The 20,136-nt window shown below is 53.1% G+C and overlaps 1 long non-coding RNA gene across 1 annotated transcript; it reads right to left on the bottom strand.

Annotated features, from left to right (window-relative positions):
- Nucleotides 1-16: 16 nt before the first annotated feature.
- On the bottom strand, nucleotides 17-6,877 carry LOC142819917 (uncharacterized). The gene is made up of 3 exons (XR_012897603.1): nucleotides 6,684-6,877; nucleotides 4,156-4,414; nucleotides 17-268 (listed from the first exon to the last, which is right to left on the bottom strand). It is a non-coding gene; the product is annotated as an uncharacterized LOC142819917 (long non-coding RNA).
- Nucleotides 6,878-20,136: the final 13,259 nt, after the last annotated feature.

The raw sequence follows: 20,136 nt of genomic DNA, 5'->3' as shown, positions 1-20,136 counted from the left end.
TTTTTTGTTGTTATTTATTGAATACTGATATCGTGGCAGGGCCGAGCTGCCTCCACTACATTAGGACCCCACTTCACAAGATGCTGAATGTACAGGCAGCCTAAATAAACCGATGTGTCGTTGGTTCACGTGGCATTGGAAGCTGGGAAAAATCGCCTTTCTGGCTGAAGTTGCAGGGCCAGTAGGAGGAAAGATTCTTCCGTCTCTTCAGAGCGGCTGTCTCTCAGTCTTACAGCTGAGGTTGACACATGGCCCTGGATGGAGCACCCTGTAATATACAATAGGGATGTTACATTTAGATTAATTAACTAATCTAATAGTCAGTGAGATTTCCATTTCAAAGGCTGAGGTGCCTCAGGGAGCATAGGGCCGGTGCTGGTCCAGTGCTCCCTGCGGTGCCTCAGCCTTTGAAATGTACAAGAGCCCCACTGGGGCTCTTGCACATTTCAAAAGCAGAATCACAGCAGAAGTGGTGCAAGCAGCGACTGCTTCAATCCCCGCTCGTGCCGTTTCCCGCTGTGCCTCTACCTCCCCAGCCTGCCGCAGAGATGGTGCTGGGGGGAACCGGCTTTTAATCTGGCTCCTGCTCTCCCCCCTTGCTGCCTCTCTGATAGAGGCAGCAAGGGGGAGGAAGCGACTAGTTGCATCACTAGTCACTAGCATAAGCTTATCAGATAGTCTACTAGTTGCTTACATCCCTAATGTACAAACTGTGGAGGCCTTGGCGGCACCTGGCAATGCTGAGACCGAAGTCCTGTTCCAAAAGTTAGTCCAAACTGGATTCCTCTCGAGCTGATTTCTATGCCAGCTGTCTAAGAAGAGTTCATGCTCTGCAGATGTCCAAAGGTTGGACTTGGTAGAGTTTTTTATTTGGGGGGGGGGGGAAGGCGTTGTTTGCTTTGACACAACACACTTGAGCATGAGTTTCCCTTAGCAAAGACACAGAGGGTTGAATAGTCAAGTGGTATTTAACAAAGGGAGTTTTTCCATCAAGTCCCTCACTGAAAGGAGGAAACGCAACGCAAACAGATGGGCTCGGATTTTATGGCCGCTCCAGGGAGCCGAGAATAACAGCCCTGAAATCAGTGCCGAGGCGGTGGAAAAGCACAAGAAAAACACCTTTGGATCCATCTGGACGCGGAAAGGGGGAAATATGGCTTGACACACAGAATAAGCACAACTGTGACATGCCTTCCTCATGATAGGCCAGCCACATGACGGCTCCTGTGTTATTACATTAAGCACCTCGCTCGCTGGGGCAGAGAAGCGCATAATGAATGTATCATTAGTGTTACTAATAGCATGTATTAAGCTCATGGAGCATGTCTAATTCACCCCTCTGATTAGGTGTTTCCCAAGTATCTTTCGCTCCGACTTGGCTCTTTGGCTCAGATCCCCAGGTCCGGCAGCTTACTGGGGTGTACGCCAAATCCGACTCCCACCTGTGCAGAAAACCACGCCTCTTCTCCAGAGATTTGTTTATTGACCAAGCAATTCAGTGTCAACTCAAACCACCTCAGAGCCCGCAGGCTGCCCTTATTTCATGCCTCTATCATTACTCCCTACTGGTTACCTTCCCTACCAGACTTTCCAGCTGGCTGGTCCTAGGATCTTCACCTGATCTCACCTCTGCAGGTGCTCACATAAAGCCAACAGGCAGAATCGAACCTAGGATCTCTGGAACTTCGTGCATGAGCTAAAAACCAGCTAGTTTTCGGCTAAGGCTGTAGCACAGACTTATTCTCGCTGAGTTATCTTGATGCCACTAGACGGGACCGTGGCCCACACCCAGCATATGTGTGAGTTACCCCAGGCTCCTTTGTCCTGGAAGGCCTGCCTCCAAGCTGTCCCTGTCTTGCCCACCTGACTCAGCCCATTTGCAGGGCAGTGGGTTGCATGTTCTCCAACACCAGAGTCCTGTTCCCCCAGCTCCTGCTGACGTCCAGTTCTTCCCATCTTTGTGAAGCGTCTGGTTGCAAACGGAGCCTGCTGGCTGCCCGTTCCTCCCCGCACTGATTGCTGGGCAATGTCCAGCAAATAAAGGGTCTCTGAGTTAGACGTGCCGCTCACGTTGGCTCTGCAAGCGTGAGGCGTCCCATGGGCGCGATGTCCTTCTTGCACAGTTGAATGCTCTCTGCATTTGGCTTCGGCCCAAGCCCCGAGAGGTGTTGCACAACTGTCCATAAAAGCCCTTCGTGCTGCATCCGGTCTTCTGAGAGCCATCCCCGAGGCTTGGGAAACAACCCGGGCCCCCCCACCACACATATGTTGGGGTCATAAATAACAGCGCCGTAAATCAAGCTGTTTCCTGCAGAACAGGCCTGGCAGCCCCAGCATAGAAACAGGAAAGAGGGCCTTGCGGCCAGCTCTTTTCTGTTCCCGCAAGCCCTGGGAGCAATCCTCGGGTGAAGGGAGGGGGGATGAGGTAGACGGATATTAGTCCAACACCGCTCCAATAACTGAGTTCCTGGTAAGTCTACAACTTCTGGAGAATTGTGACCAATCCGCCACCTCCCTCCATCATGATCTCCTGAGGATAGACATGAATGCCAGAATGGAGAGCAGAGAGCAGGGGAAGAACTGTGTTGACTAGTGGGTAGTGGTGTATGGAGGTCTGGATTTTGTTCCTGGCTCTTTCTCTGAACTGCTGTGATGTTGGGCGAGTCACTTCTTTGCTCAGTGCCTCAGTTTCCCCTCCTGTCCTGACTTTTGTCTGCCAGAGTCAGCTCTATGGGGTCTGCACAGCGCCTCGCACAGCGGTGACCTGATCTCGGTTGGGAGAAGTCTAAGCTCAATAACGACAATCAGGCTATCTAATCTCTAGGCAGCGGTGTGTGGCAGGGGTCAAGAGTCACTTTCTTCCTGCGCTGCACAAGGAACTCCTAACAGACTAGGAAAAAAGATTCGCGCTTCACCCTGTTCAGTCTGCCTCTGCTTCCCTTCAGTCTGCCTCTGCAAAGCCTTCTCCAGCAGCCCCCTACCCCATGCTCCTGCTTGGCTTCCTGCTCCAGGTTAAAGAAACCGCTTTGGTAATCCTGCAAGTGGGGAGGTTGCCATGGGTTGTGGGTAACTGTAGGGCTGGGGGAGACAAGCCTAACCCTAACCCCACCCCTGCACCACAGTGCAAGCCATCAACTCCCCCCCATGTCTCCCACAGGAGCCTCCCGGGCTCCAGAGCACCATGAGGAAGGCAACTGGCATGTAGCCCAAGCCTCTCTGGTCCTGGAGCATGGGGAAGGCGGGTAGCACCTAGCCCAGGGGGAGCCACGCTCCACCCCCAGAAGGCCTGCTGCTTCTGCCCAGAGCTCTGAAGCTGTAGATGTTCTGGGGGTGGAGTGTGGGCGGGGCCATGCCTAGCTATCTGGGAAGGCATTGCCTTCCCCCACCTAGTATACCTGCCCCCCATGGAGCTAGCCAGACCGTCCTCTCTGTATTACACCCCTCTCCATCAGCTTCATTGCCATGTTTGTCTGCAGCATTTCCCAAGGATGGAGCCTTCCCCCCTTCCCACTAGTAGTCTCCAGATCATGTACTGTCTGCGCCAGGGGCTGTTTTCCCACATCCCTGGTCATACTGTGTCGTACAGGGACTCCGGCTGTGACTCACCTGGGCCAAGCAGGGGCCGGGAGGTTTCTCCTACCCTTCGCTCCAGTGCTGAGAACCTTTTGCCTCAATCTCAAGTGCCGCTCTAGGCAAGCCCCATGCTGGCAGTGTGGGGGGTGAGCCCTTGGACTGCCTCTGACATCATACAGGAAGGGAGAGGGAGAGTCACGGCCCGGAGCTAGTCCTACGATGATATGAGGAGGATCGTGGTGTGGGGCTCTCGGAGAAGCACTTTGGAAGGCAGGGTGTCTGGCATGCGGGGTGGGGGTAGAAGGGGTCCTGAGAGCCCCAAGGCCCTGTTCCTCTTGTGTGCAGAAAGGCCTGGTCGGTAGAAAGATAGCTGGGTCAGCAGCCCTGGCTATGGCTGTCGAACCCTGGCCGGGGGCGTGGGACCGCAGAGGTGCTTGCTCACGCCAACCCTGGAACGGAGCCTGCCCAGTGTCTCCTTCCTCTTAAAGAGCAGACAGATAAAAGCGAAGAGTCTGTCTCCTTCCACTCTCCTGCTTTCATCCCTCCTCCCCTCGCCCCATTTCTGTTCCCTCTTGGACTCACCTTTCTGTGTCCCTTTCCCGTGTCCCCTGGGAAGAGTTGACTCTTCTGAGGGAACCCAACAGTACCACCTGGTGGGCAGCTCCTGTCCCGCAGCCTGCGCTTCGGCCAGTCCCCGGCTAGGACAAGGTGCTCTCACCCCTCGGCTTGATTGACAGCTCCTGAACCGGGCCAGCCGTCCCAAGGAGGCACTGAAAAGACACCACCCACTCCAGCCTTTGGAGACCATGACGCCTGCTTCTGAGCGGGCCGCCCTCCTGCCCTATGGAAACGAATAAGGTTCAAAAGCCCGGGTGAAGCTGGGGCGACCCCAGGTTGGGCCCTGGAGGGAAGAGGGTCTGCATCTCTCCCACTCTGGGTGCACCCTTGACTGGGATCATCGGGATATAGTGTAACTCCCACACCTAACCTAGTGTGGTTCACTGTCCCATGTTGTGGCACTTAGACCACTTACAGCGAGAGATAAGAACAAGGGAGCTCTACAGCCTAAGCTGAGAACCAGCTGGCTTTATAGCTCAAGCTATAGGGCAGGGGTGGGGCCTTAAGGCCCTAGAGCTGGATCCAGCCCCTGGGGAGCAAGCCTCCCTCACGGCATTGGGGAGCTGTGCTGGTGCTCCAGCCCTCAATGCCCCCCATGGGGCCAGAGCACACAATCAGCTAGCCTAAGCCCCCCTAGGTTCTGGTGGGTGTGGGGAGGAATGTTTTTCTCTTCAATCGGGGGGCTACATCAGTGAAAGTTTGTCTGGTTTTTTTGCTTCTCCCGTGTGTCCGGCCCCTGCCTGATTTTTTGTGTGTGTGGATCAATGGCCCCCAACCCAAAAAAAGGTTCCCCATCCCTGCTATAGAGGCTCCTATACTTAGCTCCAGAGGTCCCAGGTTCAAATCTGCCTGATGGCAATTACAATAGCTCACTAATCCCAGCCTCTGCCTCAGAGATTGGTGCACCTCAGTCCTTCCTGTTCTGTGTGTGGCTTGCAATAGGGCAGAAACACTTTCTTCTAATTCTGGGGGGGTGGGGAGAGGATGGTTAGTGGCCTGTGATATACAGGTGGCCAGCCTGGATCATCAGCTGGTCCCTTCTGGCCGTAAGCCGTCGCTGACAGGGTGGAGAGAGGGGGGGGAAATGGGGATTGTTCTCTGCTCAGAAACCTTGCGAGCCGTGTTTTCTGGAGCTGTAGTGTCACAGGCTCACCACAGCCAGAGCCAAGGTCCAGTCAGAGCGAAGCAGCAGCCGGGGGCTGGCCCCTCAAGGCTGGGGGGCTCAGGCGCAGACAGGGAGCCTCTCAGGCCTAGTTCTATCTTAGGCCTGCCCCAAAGTGACCGTGTGATACTCACCTGGCAACTGTGACTGGGTCTCAATCCAATTTTGCTTGGAAGGGGGGGAAGGGGAAGGGCATCTAGGGTCACAGACACCCGCCCCGCCAGGCTACAGTGGTGGCAGCCGTGACCCAGATGCCAAGGAGCAAACAGGCCATGCAAACCAGGCGCTCCTAGATCCAGGGCCTGGCTGGCATGGCGGGAAGGTTGGGGGAAGGGAGCGTTCCGGAGCTGTGATTCAGGCAGTCACTTCATAGAATCATAGAGCTGGAAGAAACCTCAGGAGGTCATCAAGTCCAGCCCCCTGCCCAAGGCAGGACCAATCCCAACTAAATCAACCCGGCCAGGGCTTTGTCAAGCCGAAACTTAAAAACCTCGAGGGATGGAGATTCCACCCCCTCCCTAGGGAACTCAGTCCAGTGCTTCTCCACCCTCCTAGTGAAATAGTTTTTTCGAATATCCAACCTAGACCTCCCCCACTGTAACTTGAGACCTTTGCTCTTTCTTCTGCCATCTGTTACTACTGAGAACAGCCTGTCTCCATCCTCTTTGGAACCTCCCTTCAGGAAGTTGAAGGCTGCTATCAAATCCCCCCTCATGCTTCTCTTCTGCAGACTAAACAAACCCAAATCCCTCAGTCTCTCCTCATAGGTCATGCACTCCAGCCCCCTAATCATTTTGGTCGCCCTCCGCTGGACCCTCTCCAATGCGTCCACATCCTTTCTATAGTGGGGGCCCCCCAGAACTGGACACAATACTCCAGATGTGGCCTCACCAGAGCCGAATAAAGGGGAATAATCACTTCTCTGGATCTGCTGGCAATGCTCCTCATAATGCAACCTAATATGCCATTAGCCTTCCTGGCTACAAGGGCACGCTGTTGACTCATATCCAGCTTCTCATCCACTGTAATCCCCATTAAATCTTCCTGTCACTATGCCTCAGTTTTCCCATCTATAAAAATGGGAGCAGTGTGTCATCACTCCCATGGCACAGGGAACAGGCCCTGCACCAGAGGAGCAGGGCCCCGGGAAGGAACAGGTATGAAATGCAGTGAAAATCCCTGCAGGGGATCGCTAGGGCAGGCACAGTGACTCAACTGCTCTTATTGGAGACGGCTTATTTTCACCCTGGTCATCTACTCAGCTCTGTGGCCCCACATGGCTCCCTCCCTTCCCAGGGAGGCTGGGGTCCCCTTGCCGGTGGATACTCACAATCCAGCCTCACAGCTGCCTCTCCCCAGGCTGCTGCCGGAGCACTCTGAGCCAGGGAAGGTGCTGCTGAAGGGACCCAGGTGCCTCCATCTGTCCCTGTCCCTCAGAGAGGCTGGGTAGGAGGCCAGCGGCGTGCACAGCTGCTGCGTGCTGGGGGCTTGTATGGCCTCAACCTCTGGGAACTGCAGGGAGCCGGCGTGTAAGCCGGGCAGCGGCTTTGGATTCCGGCTGACGGGAGCTGGGGCGCGCACAGCGACAACAATGGACAAAGCGTTCTGTTCCCTGCGTGGGAGACCCCAGCGCTTTCCCCCTCCCCCACTCACCGGGGCCCTGAGGAGAAGGCAGCAGCTTGCACAATGGCTCAACACATCTCCCTGGTCTCTGGAGGGTGTGGTCTCCAGCCCGTGCCTAGCAGCCAGGAGTGAAGGTGCTAGGATGAATCGGGGGGGGGGGGGGGGGGGGAGGATCACCAGTCTAGGGACACCCTCCATTTGCTTCCTCAGGCCCTAGTTCTCCCCAGCCTCCACCCCTCTCCACTTCTTTCACTTCCCATCTTCTATGGGCCTCCCTGCCCCTCTCGGGCATCAGACTCTCCCGCGACCGACTCTTTGGCTGGCACGGAAGGTGCCTGCTAAATCTGGCAGAGTTTTTCCAGCAGAGCTGGGAACAACCTGTTTGAGGAGACCTGGCGAGCGGCACGGTCTGCCCTGCCCCAGGCACAGTCTGTGTTGCTGTAAAACAATAACCAGCTCCGGCAGAAACGGCACTTGGCGCAATCCTTCTGAAGGAAAAGGTCCGTGCTCCTCTTGGAGTGGCTTGGTACCGTGTCCAAGCACCTCAGCCATTCATGCATTAAATCCGCCCTCCATCCCTCCCCCCACCGCTCTGCTGATGGAGTGGATGAGGGGTGGGGAAACTTTTTTGCATGGGGGGGGGGGGCTGCTGACCCACAAAACATGAGTCTGGGGTACACACCAGAACCTGAGGGGAGCCTGGGCTAGTTGATTTTGTGAGCCCCACAGGCATTGGGGTGGGGCCAAGAATGAGGGGTTCAGTGTACAGGAGGGGACTGCTGGGAAGTGGGCTGGTGGTGAGAGGTCTGAGCCAGATGGGGATGCAGGAGCAAAGTGTGGGGGGGTGTGGTCTGGGTGGGAGGTAGGGTGCAGGAGTGGGCCGGGTATTGAGGGGTTTGGGAGAGTGGGAGGGTGCAGGAGCAAAGTGGGGGTGGGGTGGGGGTCCAGGTGGGAGGAGGCTGCAGGAGCAGACTGAACATTGAGGGGTCTGGAAGGGTGTAGGAGTGGGTTAGGGGCTGCCGGATCTGGGCGACACTGGTGTGGGTCCCAATGCTGGGGGGGAGATCCCCAACTCTTGGGGGACCAGATCCAGAAAGCCAGGGGCTGGATCTGGCCCCCGGGCCTTAGGTTCCCCACCCCTGCAGTAGGTGAAGAATCAATGCTTCTCAAGCAGGGGTATTCATACTTCTAGCAGTACACAGAGCTTTTTCAGGGGCTGCATTGACTGCTCTAGACATTTGCCTAGTTCTACAACAGGCTACATGAAAGCACTGGCGAAGTCGGTACAAACTAACATTTCATACAATGGCTTGTTTATGCTGCTCTGTATGCTATACAGTCCCTGCCCTCATCAAGCGCTGAGTGAGCTAGACAGAGAACATACTATTACCTCTACTGCCCAGATGGGCAAACTGCTGCACACGGACACGTAAGTACAATATTTATATTCCAGTTGATTTATTTTATGATTATGCAGTGAAAAACGAGCAAGTCGGCAGTTGTTCGGTCCTAGTGTGCTGGGGCACTTTTGTAATTTTGTCTGATTTTTGTAAGCAAGTCAAGAATGGCCAGCTGGGTCAGACCAAAGGTCCATCTAGCCCTGCGTCCTGTCTTCCAACAGGGGCCAATGCCAATTCCCCCATTGAATCCCACCCCTGTTGCCCATTCCCAGCTTCTGACAAACAGAAGGTAGAGACTCCATTCCTGCCCACCCTGGCTAATAGCCATTGATGGACCAAGCTCCATGAATTTATCTAGCTCTTTTTTGAACCCTGTTAAAGTCAAAGTCATCTTTAAGGGAGGTGAAACTTTGGGGGAGGTGGTGTTACCAAGACAAATCAGCTTCCTAAAGGGTACAGTTGTCTGGAAAGTTTGAAAGCCACTGGATTAAGTGGCTTGCCTCAAGAAGCACAGGAAGTCTGAGCCAGAAATCACACCCATACCTCCTGCTGGCCGGTCTAAGGCCAGACTCTCTAAGCCATGGATCCTGCCCAAAGTGGCTAAACCCAAGAACAATCACTTTTAAAAAAAGTGTCTTATGTAGCCCTGCAAGAACAGTGAGAATTAATTCACAACGTTGCTAATAAGAGGCCAAATAGGATAACAAATGCAGCTTCTGCGCATTAAACCGCTGGATATCTGTGCTTCAAAGTGGTATGTTCTGGCTTTGGTCAGCGAGTTAGTTTAATAGCACAGCTTAATTGTTTGTGCGGTGAAACAGAAGAAACTATAAGATCCATGGAGCACATAACCCCATTTTAATTTGTCTGGATATAAGGAAAAAATTGTACCCCACAAATGAAGGAGCCAGAGAGTCTCACCATGTCTAGTAGGAATGTTGCCTGTTCTATGAGGATGGAACCCAGGCACTGCGGTGATGGGCAGCAGCATAAAACCCGAATATTACAGTACCATTTACAGGCTCCAGTCACAATCAGGGTCCCATTGTGCTAGGTGTCTTACATACACATAGCAAGAGCCAGTCGCTGCTTTGATAAAGAGAAGAATGAGACAGAACTTATCGCTAATGCACGGATGGGCAAACTCCATCAAGTGACTTGCCAAAAGGCATGCAGCAAATCGGTAGCAAAGCCAATACATAAACCTAGATCTCCTGAGTTCCACTCTAGTGCTTTAACCACTAGCCCCTTCTCAAGATCCAGGACTTCAAAGGAAATGCTCCAGAATGTCTCTGGATCATTAATGCAGGTGTTTTCAAACTACAAGTCATGACCCAGGACTGGGGGGTGGCATGTCGGGTGCTGGGTCTCCTTGCTGCAGGGAGATCAGGTGACCAGCGGGGTCTGGGGAACAGGTGACCAGTGAGGCATGTCCTGGCACTGCAGACTGTGCTGTGCCCCAGAAGCAGCTGGCAGCAGGCCTGGCTCCTAGGTGGGGGATGGGGGAGAGCGCACAAGGCTCCATGCACTGCCCCTGCCCTGAGCACTAGCTCCGCACTCCCATTGGCTGGGAATCTGCTGCGGGCTGCTTCTGGGGTGCAGCCTGGTCTGCGGTGCCAGGAGAGGCAGGAAGCTGCCTTAGCCCCCCCGCTGCACCACTGACCAGGAGCTGCTCAAGGGAAGCCCTTCCTGCCCCAGCCCTGACCCGCCCCCGAAGTGAGAGCCCCCTCCTACACCCCAAGGCTCTCCTCCTCAGCCCTACCGCGAAGCTCTGGTCGAATTATTTTGGGTCACGGGCATCAATGATTTTCTTCAACTGGGTTATGAGAAAAAAAAAAGTCTGAAAATGAACCTCCCCCACCCATCTCTCGCACGTTTGCCTCGGGTCTAAGTCCCTGCTCCTAAGCCTTGCATGTACGTGTGCTTCTGTTCTCCTGCAAAAGCTGTGTCCTTGGACTGTATTGCTGTATTACTCACCGTCTGTCATTTCATTACTGCCAAAATTTCTGTGCAGCAGCTTGGTCATTAATGGGAGATCTTACACTGCCCTCTTGTGTTACCAGTAGACAGGAATGTGGTTTCAGACTCTAAGGAAGTGCAGATTCATTTGCTTTGCAAAGCAGTTCCTCTTTCCTAGCATCCCCTGCTGCCTGCTCTCTGTGGCCTTGGCAGTTAATCTGCAGTATGAGACCCTGTGTGTTTTGCAACCAACATAGTTTCTGGCGTTGCATTGTTTTCACACTCACATCCCAGTCATTAATGGTGGGAGTCTTTGCCCAAACCTTTCTGACCTAGCACTGTCAGCTTTAAGAATTTAGCAATCCTCACCTGCCTCTCCACTATACGGTCCATCCTCATCCAACACGGCTACATCTCCCACCTCCCCTTCCCCCATCAGGCCTCCCTGCCAGGCTTTGTCCTGCTTCCCCAGCAAAAGGTGCCACTTGGTCACATGCGCCTCCTGGCCTCACATTTCAAAAGGCATTAACCATTTTGTATGTGGGGGAAGCTATTGCACTGAAATTCCTATCAGCTAGGTATTGGTGCAGTGCCCAGGGAAACTGAGGCACACACACACAGGGGTTTACTACAGCACCGTAGAACTCACGTGCAACTTAAGGCAAATACAATCCCTGCTTCGTCAGCGATGAACCTCCTGCTCTTCTGTCAATTTAATGAGGGCTCCCTCAGCAATGCAAATAATAAAACCCAAATCCTCTGGTTCACTCCCCCCCCGCACTTCTAACACCCTTCCAAGTCTTATCGGAGCCTTACAAGCCCAAAGACTCTGGCTCCTTGTCCTGAGACAGGGATCTGGGGCTGCTTGGCGTTCCACCCTGGGCATGATGCCAGCGCTCCGTCGCTGACGTGTTTCGTGAGATCTACACCGAACCGCAGCACAAAGGAGAAAATCTGGGCTTAGGCATTAACATCCCACATTAATTTTTCTAGAACGACTGTAACGAGATAAGCCTGTGATGGCACCAACAAGCGCCAGCACTACTTAGGGAACATGATTGCTGGCCCCTGGCAAGTGGACAGGACCGTAGGTATTACATAAGCCTCGTGTTCTCCAGGAAGGGCACTCACTCACCTGGTCTCTCCAATAGGCTCTCCCGTGGTGGAAGGGGCTTGACATTTCAGTCTCATCTGGGCGCTCTCCTCTTGCATCGCGCTCATTGTCAGTTGGGCACGTCTACACGGCAGGCTTCTTGGGCAAGAGTTCTTGTGCAAAAGGTCTTCCACAAGAGCGCGTCTACACTGCCGTGTGCTTTTGTGCAAGAGATGTGCTTTTGCGCAAGAGTGTCCATGGTAATGTGGATGCTCTCTTGCACAAGAAAGCTCTGATGACCATTTTAGTCATAGGGCTTTCTTGCGCAAGAAATTCATATTGCCTGACTACACTGCCTTCTTGAGGAAGAGCTCTTGCGCAAGAGGGCTTAATCCTCGTGGGGAGAGGAATAACTCTTCCGGAAGAAGCCCTGTTTTCCGACGCTGTACTGTAAATTTACTTGTGCAAGAATGTGCGTGCAGTGTAAACGCTCTGCAAGTTTTTGCGCAAGAACAGCTGTACTTGTGCAAAAAGCCTGCAATGTAGACGTAGCCTTGGTGTTCTGGCTCTCCCTTGCAATCCCGGTCGAGGATTGGGGCCCTAGCATGAGCGGGGTTGTACGGAGAAAGAAAAAGACAGCACAATGTTACGATACAATCTGAGGTATCCGTGCTGTAGGTTCCACGAACAGTAGCAAGAGAGTTTTGATATGGACCGTCCATGGGTTTCAGCCCTGGAGTGGGTGTGGGAATTAACAGGCAGTGAGAGAACAAGTGTCCTGTTGGAGAAGCCAGGGATCAGAGGCGTGGCTAGAGTGGAGTGAAATGGCAGGTTGTAACGAAGCCTGAGACATCATGAAGGAATTAGCAACCAGTCCTAGGTGGGCCATAGAGTGCAGGTAAGAGGAAATATGATCACATGGCTACGGCAGTGGGTGGAGACTCAGGAGATCTGACTCCTAGTCTTGGCCTTGCCATCAACTTCCTGTGTGCCACTGGCCAAATCACTGATGTGAAAAGCAGCCAGGGCATGGGGGGGCCTTTGATCTTGGGTGTTCACCGAGGCCTGACTTCCAGAAAGGGTGAGTAGCTCCAGCTGCCATCCGTGAGAGCTTCTGATGTTCAGTGCCTCTGGAAACCAGGCGCTAGGTGCATCTCACATCAGTGGTCCCTTCTAGCTATTTCACCTTCGTTTCTCTGCACCACAACCAGCAGAAAGGGGGCGAATGACGCTTTGCTGCTCCCCCTGGTGGGGATTCACCGTCCAGGGCGGGGGGGCACATGGTTGTCACTCCCCACCTTCCCTTACATTCTCCACCTGGACTGCAGATTTGCCTGTGGGATGGTTTAGTGTGACGTGTTATTTCATTGGCTGCGGTGTGTCTGTAGCTGAATGGGTCCTAGGAACCTAGGGTTAGAACAAGTGACTGGGTAATCATGGCACTTGGGTTCTATTTTTAGTTCTTCCACTACCTTCTCCTGCCGTCATTGTCCTTCCTGAGTTTGTCCATGAAATGGGAATAAAATAATAGAATCCTAGAACACTAGAACTGGAAGAGACCTCGAGAGGTCATCGAGTCCAGTCCCCTGCCCTCATGGCAGGACCCCATACCTGACAGATGTCTGTCTAACCTGCTCTTAAATATCTCCAGAGATGGAGATTCCACAGTCTCCCTAAGCAATTTATTCCAGTGTTTAACTACCCTGACAGGTAGGAACTTTTTCCTAATGTCCAACCTAAAACTCCCTTGCTGCAGTTTAAGTCCATTGCTTCTTGTCCTATCCTCAGAGGCCAAGGAGAACAATTTTTCTCTCTCCTTCTTGTGACACCCTTTTAGTTACCAGAAAAACGCTATCATGTCTCCTCTCAGTCTTCTCCTTTCCAAACTAAACAAGCCTAATTCTTTCAGTCTTCCTTTGTAGGTTATGTTCTCTAGACCTTTAATCATTCTTGTTGCTCTTCTCTGGACCTTCTCCAATTTCTCCTCACCTTTCTTGAAATGTGGTGCCCAGAACTGGACACAAGACTCCAATTGAGCCCTAATCAGCACACAGTAGAGCGGAAGAATGACTTCTCATATCTTGCTCACAACACTCCTGTTAATGCATCCCAGAATCATGTTGGCTTTTTTGGCAACAGTGTTACACTGTTGACTCATGTTTATTGTCAAAGTCAGACACACAGGACTCACAGATTTGTCAGACCGCTCTGTTTATTAGCAAAGCCGCTCTGCTAATACACCCAGAAAATGTGAGTACCATACAAAGCTCAAAGCCCTTTGATTTATACATTCAAAAGAAAGCCAACTTAACAAGATTAAAAGGTGGCAAAACTTCTCATGATTAGTATGAGACTAGTCAAGTATCTTCATTTCCACATCAAGCACACAGCAATCTCCTGTCCATATATCCCTGGTTACCTCAATTACTTTCTGCCTAACACCTAATGTTCCTTTTCCTGTTATCCCAGGCACACCTGGCTTCATTCTGATCTGCATACCTACAAACATAATTTTCTCTTACAATATAATTCTTTCTACTTTCACATTAGCTTGTGGTCCACTATGACCTCTAGATCTCTTTCTGCAGTGCTCCTTCCTAGACAGTTGCTTCCCATTCTGTGTGTGTGAAACAGATTGTTCCTTCCTAAGTGGAGCACTTTGCAAAATACAATATAACCTCCTACCAATGGGGCATTGGGAGGTTTAATCAATTAACATTTGAGGCTGCTTGGTAAAAGATGCTGGAGACAAGCAATTATGAGATTGTAATTGTGCTGTGACCAACGTGTGAAGAAAAGAATCTTTACAACCAAGGCGCTAGCATTATTTCAATCTGAGTCGGTTAATGGAGAGGGGGTTTCTTTTCGAAAGGTCTTTCCCAGCAATTCCTTTAAGCAGGTTCTGCTATAATCGGGTCAAAAGCTGATTTGCAAATAATCACCGGAGCAGGGAAAAAAGAGAGGGATTTAAGACCAAGCTGTGCTTTTCATACTATTAATTGAAAACCTCTGGGACATAATGTGTTCCTTCTCCGCTCTGAAACCTGTAAGCCGCTATTAAAGTCCCCTTTCTGCCCTGCTTTTGAGAAAGGGTCCCTGATGAGATTAAGGCTGCAGCAGACTCTGAGAACCTTCTTTAATATTCTTCCTTCGGGTGTGAGTTGATTTAGAAAAGGAGCAGTTGGCTGCTGGCTGGAATAGGAGCAGTTTAAGTGATGGGAGGCACAAGGTCGTGCGGGCTTAGAGGCCCTCTCTGCTGCAGAGCTCTGCAAAGTGGGAGTGTTTTAAAGCCAAACTTGGAAGCATTTCCTTATGCATAATAAAATCAGTAATCCCTCACACTTATCTAGCATTTGTCATCCACAGCTGGAGAAACTGAGGCCAGCAGCAGGATGAAGTGACTTGGACAAGGCCACCCCAGCAATCTAGTGGCAGAGCTGGGACGAGAACCAAGGTCAGAGTGGTAGTCCAGTGCATACCCACACCTACTCTCCCAGAACCAGGGGGTTGTTCCACAACCTGGCGGCACTTACTACATTTAAAAAGCAGAGCCGCAGCACTGCCCCTGGGAGCTAACGCCCTTAGGGTATGTCTACACTACCCTGCTGGTTCGAACTAGCGGGGTAGTGTAGACATACCCCCATCGATTAGTTGATGGAAATTCCATCGACTACTCGATTAGCTCACTAACCTCTATTTAACATCCCTAGTGGAGGGCCAGTGGCAAGGATCCCTATGGGGACAGCACGGCAGTAGGTTGCCTGCAGCGAGCTGATGGTGGGGCTGCTCAGCGCATGGCAGTGTGGCTGTCTGGTGGGGCCGGGAGCCGTGGTGCCCGGCAGGTCCTGGAGGCAGGTCCTGGAGCTCCAGTGTGGTGTGTGCACCTGCCCGGCAGGTCCTCGAATCCCAGTGTGGGGCTGCCCAGCGGGTCCCGGAGCCCCAGCGCAGGGCTGTCCAGAAGGTCCTGGAGCCACAGCAGCGATGGCTGCCCAGCAGAGTCAGCAGGTCAGGAGGGGAACCAGCCGGGAGGACCAGTGGCAGGGGTCCAGAAATGACCTCCACTGATCCAGCAAAATCTTTCATCCAGGACCAGTCAGGTCCCCAGGGTGCTGGCCCAGGGAGGTCCAAGCAGCACTGGTATAACTATGTCCATGCTAAGGTTGTGACTGTAACAGTAAAACAGCACAGCCCTGAGGGGCAGAGTTATACTGGGACAAACCCTGCGGGCAGACCGGACCTTTGAGAATCTTTGCCAACGCTGAGCCCAGCACCGGGACTGACTGTGTAGGGTGGGGTGGCTTGTCCTTCCCCTGTCCTGGGATGGCTTGACCCTCTGACAGAGCCTTCCAGCAGCAATAGGGGACATTATCCCACTGTAGAGTAACTGAGCCTTTCTCCTCCTCTCCTAGCCAGACTGTCCCTGCAGCCGTGAGCACCATGGCGAGAGCTGTGGTGTTAGCAGGTGGTTTTATCGCCATTATAAAGTGGCCGCAACATACCCACAAACACTCAACATACCCCCCCCTCCACTCCCTACCCCGGAGGCTTAGACTTCTTCCTATCCTGCCTGACAAGGGTGGATGAGAGTTTTGCGGGGCCCAGGGCCCCCCTTTGGAGAAAAAATAGAAAAAAAGGCGTGAAATGTGCAAATTGAAGGCTATTTTCATATTAAATGTGAATTGGGTAAATTTGATAGAAACTTAATTTAGTTTGATAATTTTTATTTTAATTATATTGTAATTCATTTTTAAACAAAATTTTGCATTAATAAAAAAGGGGGGAATATCCAAATGTTGAGCAAAAAAAGCGCCTTCCCCCCCCCCCCCAAATAATCATGGCACCTTTAAATCTTACACTTCCCACCCCCACCAGACAGGGCAGGGGAAGAATGTCCCAAGTGGCTTTCCAGCTGAGAAAAACTGAAAATATCAGACATTTTACTGGTCCCGTATTTTCTGTTTTTTTTTTTTTACCAGACAAGCCACAAATACTGGTCTCTCAGGGCCAATACCAGACACCTGGCAACCCTACTCGGAACTGGAGCCTGCGTTTACAATAGGCCAAGGACGTAAGTCGGGAGATTTTGGCCCCTTCCCCACTTCGGAAATAGGTCATAATGGTGGTGGTGGTGGTGGTGGGGGCGGGAGGTAGGGTCGTAAATCGGGCTGTTATAAAGCAGGGGCCTCCTGTATTTGTGGCAGGGGTGGGAAACCTTTCTTGGGTTCGGGGACACTGACCCTATAGAAAAACCAGTCATGTGCTGGGGAATTAAAAGCCTGAGGGGAGCGGTGATTAGTAGGTTCCCACAGCTGCCCTTTTCCAGGTCCGGCCAATGGGTGGGGGGGGAGGGAAGCAGCCATGAGGGACCCTCCCCTGCCGGCTCGCAGCTCCTGCACCACAAAGGGCCCCGCCCCGCTGTTCTGTTCTGCGTGGGGGGGGGGACGGGACTGTTGCTGCCATGCGGCCGGACCCAACCAGCGTGGGGTTTGCTCTGGCTACTGCAGCTCCTGTGCGGGCTGCCTGCTACGGTGGGGGCGGGGGGGCGGGGTTCCCTCGCGGGCCCCAGGCTGCCGACCCTGCTCTGAGCAGGGCGGATGAGAGTTTTACAACACCGGTGCTCGCGCGGGGCCTATTGAAGCGCAGGGCCCGGGGCAACCGCCCTGCCTTATATCCGCCGCTGCTGCCTGAGTTCCTGTTATAAACAAACCAGACACACCGCTTTCCTCCACGCTAAGTGGACTTTGAACATAAAAGCCGCAGCTCCTGGAATCGTGGGATTTCCTGGGCCCCTCACCTTGTCCTTCAAACAGGCCCTCGTGGTGGCAGAGGAAAGCTTGACAATGCTGTTGTTACAGGCTTACGAACCGGGGGCAGAGGGAAACCAAAATAATTATTTTTTTTAAATCTCATGGTTTGTAAACTAGTCTGACCATGCCGGGGAGGAGGGTAGGGGCTAACTTGTGATTTTTGACCATTGGGGTTGGCCATGCTGCCCACTAGAGTTACTGGGAGCTGGCACCGTACCTCACGGGAGCCCTGTTCTTTGCTTTCCAGGTTAGTGTGACGGGGTAGGCGGACCCCCCGCCGGTCGGACCCCCCGCACTGAGATAAGCCCCGAGGAGGGGGGCAGAGTCCGGGAGGGGAGATTGGGCGGCGGGGATTGCGCCGCTGAGCGCCGGACGGTAGCGCCGAGCACCAGCACGACCGATAATGGACGGCCCGGGTCGGCGTCAGTGAAGGCGCCGGCCAAGACGCCAAGCAGGACGGGGGCCGGGACGCAGTGGTGACGTCAGGCCAAAGTGCCGAGGAGCGGGGGATTCAAAAAGGCCCCGGCCACGGCCGGGAGGAGGAGGAGGGTGTCTGGCTCCGAGGGGAATCCCAGGACCGGCGAGAGGACCCAGACTCCGAGGAGTCCGTGCAACCAGGAGGCCTCCGAAGCGGACGGAGGGTAAGCTGGTCCCCACGCTGGGGGAATCCGCAAAGACATTGACCGGGAGGAAGGGACCCAGGGCGGGGCCGCGAAACCCCGCGAGTGGAGGGTTTGGGGGAAACTTGACCCCCTCCACTGACAGAAGAGGATGCACGTCCCCTCTCTCAGGGCCCTGGGTCGGGGCTCGGAGTGAGGGAGGGCCCGAGCCCCCTTCCCGGTCCCCCTGGGGATACACATAGGCTTGACCCACTCTGGCGGCAGGAGTGCTGCAATAAGGCCAGAGGCCCTGACAGGGAGCGGAGCTCCCACTTAGGACGGTGTCCCACCCAGACTCGGGGGGGGCTTTAAGAAAACGGTTACAGTTGGTCCTTCTCTTTCTCTATTTTTTTAAATTTTTTATTTTGTAACTGAAAGTTACAAATGAAACAGAGCAGGAAAGCTGCCCCCAAGCACAAACTCAGCAGGTATTTAACTAGATCACAAGCTGATATATGTGCCTGGTAACCACCCAGAATGTTCTTCTTGGCTAGGTCTAGACTACAGGGTTGTGTCTACACTGCACTCCTTTTCCAGAAAAGGGATGCAGATGAGACAAGTCGGAATTGCAGATGAAGCGGGGGATTTAAATATCCCCCGCTTCATTTGTAGAAACATTGCTGCCGCTTTTTTCCGGTTCGGGGCTTTGCCGGAGAAAAGCGCCAGTCTAGATGGGATCTTTTGGAAAATAAAGCCTTTTCCGAAAGGTCCCTTATTCCTGATTTTAAGAGGAATCTTTCCGGAAAAGGGGTGCAGTGTAGACACAGCCCAGGGCTTTTTCCGAGCGCTTTTCCGGAAGAGGCTTTTCCGTTATTTGGCCCAGTCTAGAGTGCCCTGGAGTGAGAGCTGCGCTCCTTTGCCCTGGCGTGGCCCTGCCCGACCTCCTTAACCTTGCTCAAGAGTCTGGTGGAGGCCCCTCGTGGCCAGGGTCTCAGCCATCTGGCCATATATGTTGGTATTGTGCCGGTTGGGGTGGAGATCCTGGAGAGTCTCCTCTTCGCCCCATACCTCCAGGAGGGCCAGGATCTCCACCCCAGACCAGGACGGTACATGCCTTTTCTGGCCCCTGGCAGGCTCCCGGGAGTGCTGTGCATGCTCCCTGGGAGGGCCAATGGGCTCTTGGGGGCTTGTGGTTGGGACATTGGTGCCCACATGTCAGGCACTGGCAGCCGGGTGGTGTGTTGCAGCTCCCGGAGCTGCCTTCCTGCCACAAGCCCTGTGCCAGGTGTTTGCAGCTTTGAGGGATGCTGGGAGACAGGAACTATAGAGTTATGATGAGTGTGGACGGAGTGGCCAGCAGGGAACACATGTTATTTCCTGGAGGCCTCTCTTTTGACAGAACTCCCTCCTCCGCATGCACACTTGCCTTTTCCCGAAAAAGCTTTTCCCGAAAAAGCCTTATTCCTCATAGAATGAGGTTTACCGCCATTGGAAAAAGCCCGCCGTTATTTCGACTTTTTGTCGAAATAACACAACGGCCGTGTGGATGCTAGTATTGTTTTTGAGGAATAACGGCCGTTATTCTAGGAAAACACTGCAGTGTAGACGTACCCAGAGAGACGTAAGGAGAAAAAACAATGCCTAGGAAACTCCCCGTCCTGTATATTGTCCCCTCACTAAAGCCCAGCAGGTGGCATGCTAAGAGAACTACCAATGAGTACATCTGTCACCCAGCCCGCCTTTCCCTACTACATGCCCGGCGGTTGTTTCCCCTGCTTGTTGGAGCTTGTCTTCAAGGTGCAAGCTCTGCCTGATACGGACTCAGTCACCAAGGGCAAGTCTGCACTTAAAAAGGCGGGTTGGTGTGAAGATGCTTTAAACTGACGGGAGAGAGCACTTCTGTCAGCACAGTTAAGTCACCTCCCCAAGAGGCAGTAGTCACGTTGAGTGGATAGGCTCTCCTGCTGACATATCAAGGTTTCCACAGGGGTGTAAATCTAGTTAGCTACATTGCTCAGGAGTATGGATTTTTCACACCCCATGGCGATACAGTTATCCCCGATATAGGTCTGCAATGTGCAGACTAGACCTAGATATGTGCCCAGTGTCCCAAGGCACCAGCATAATAGATATTCCTGGTCCAGTGATTGTGGTTCTAGTGCAACTTACACAAACCACTAAAAGTAGGAAGACTCCTGTGACAGAGAGGCCAAAAGGGACGCAGAGCCCAGCTAGCAAAGGACAGTTGGGCAGACGGGTTAGAGGAGATTTGCACTGGTACGTCATTTACAAGCAGTTGCTG

Source organism: Pelodiscus sinensis, chromosome 25 (assembly GCF_049634645.1).
Source record: "Pelodiscus sinensis isolate JC-2024 chromosome 25, ASM4963464v1, whole genome shotgun sequence".
Classification (NCBI taxonomy): Eukaryota; Metazoa; Chordata; order Testudines; family Trionychidae; genus Pelodiscus; species Pelodiscus sinensis.
This window is presented reverse-complemented; position numbering and strand designations above follow the sequence as displayed.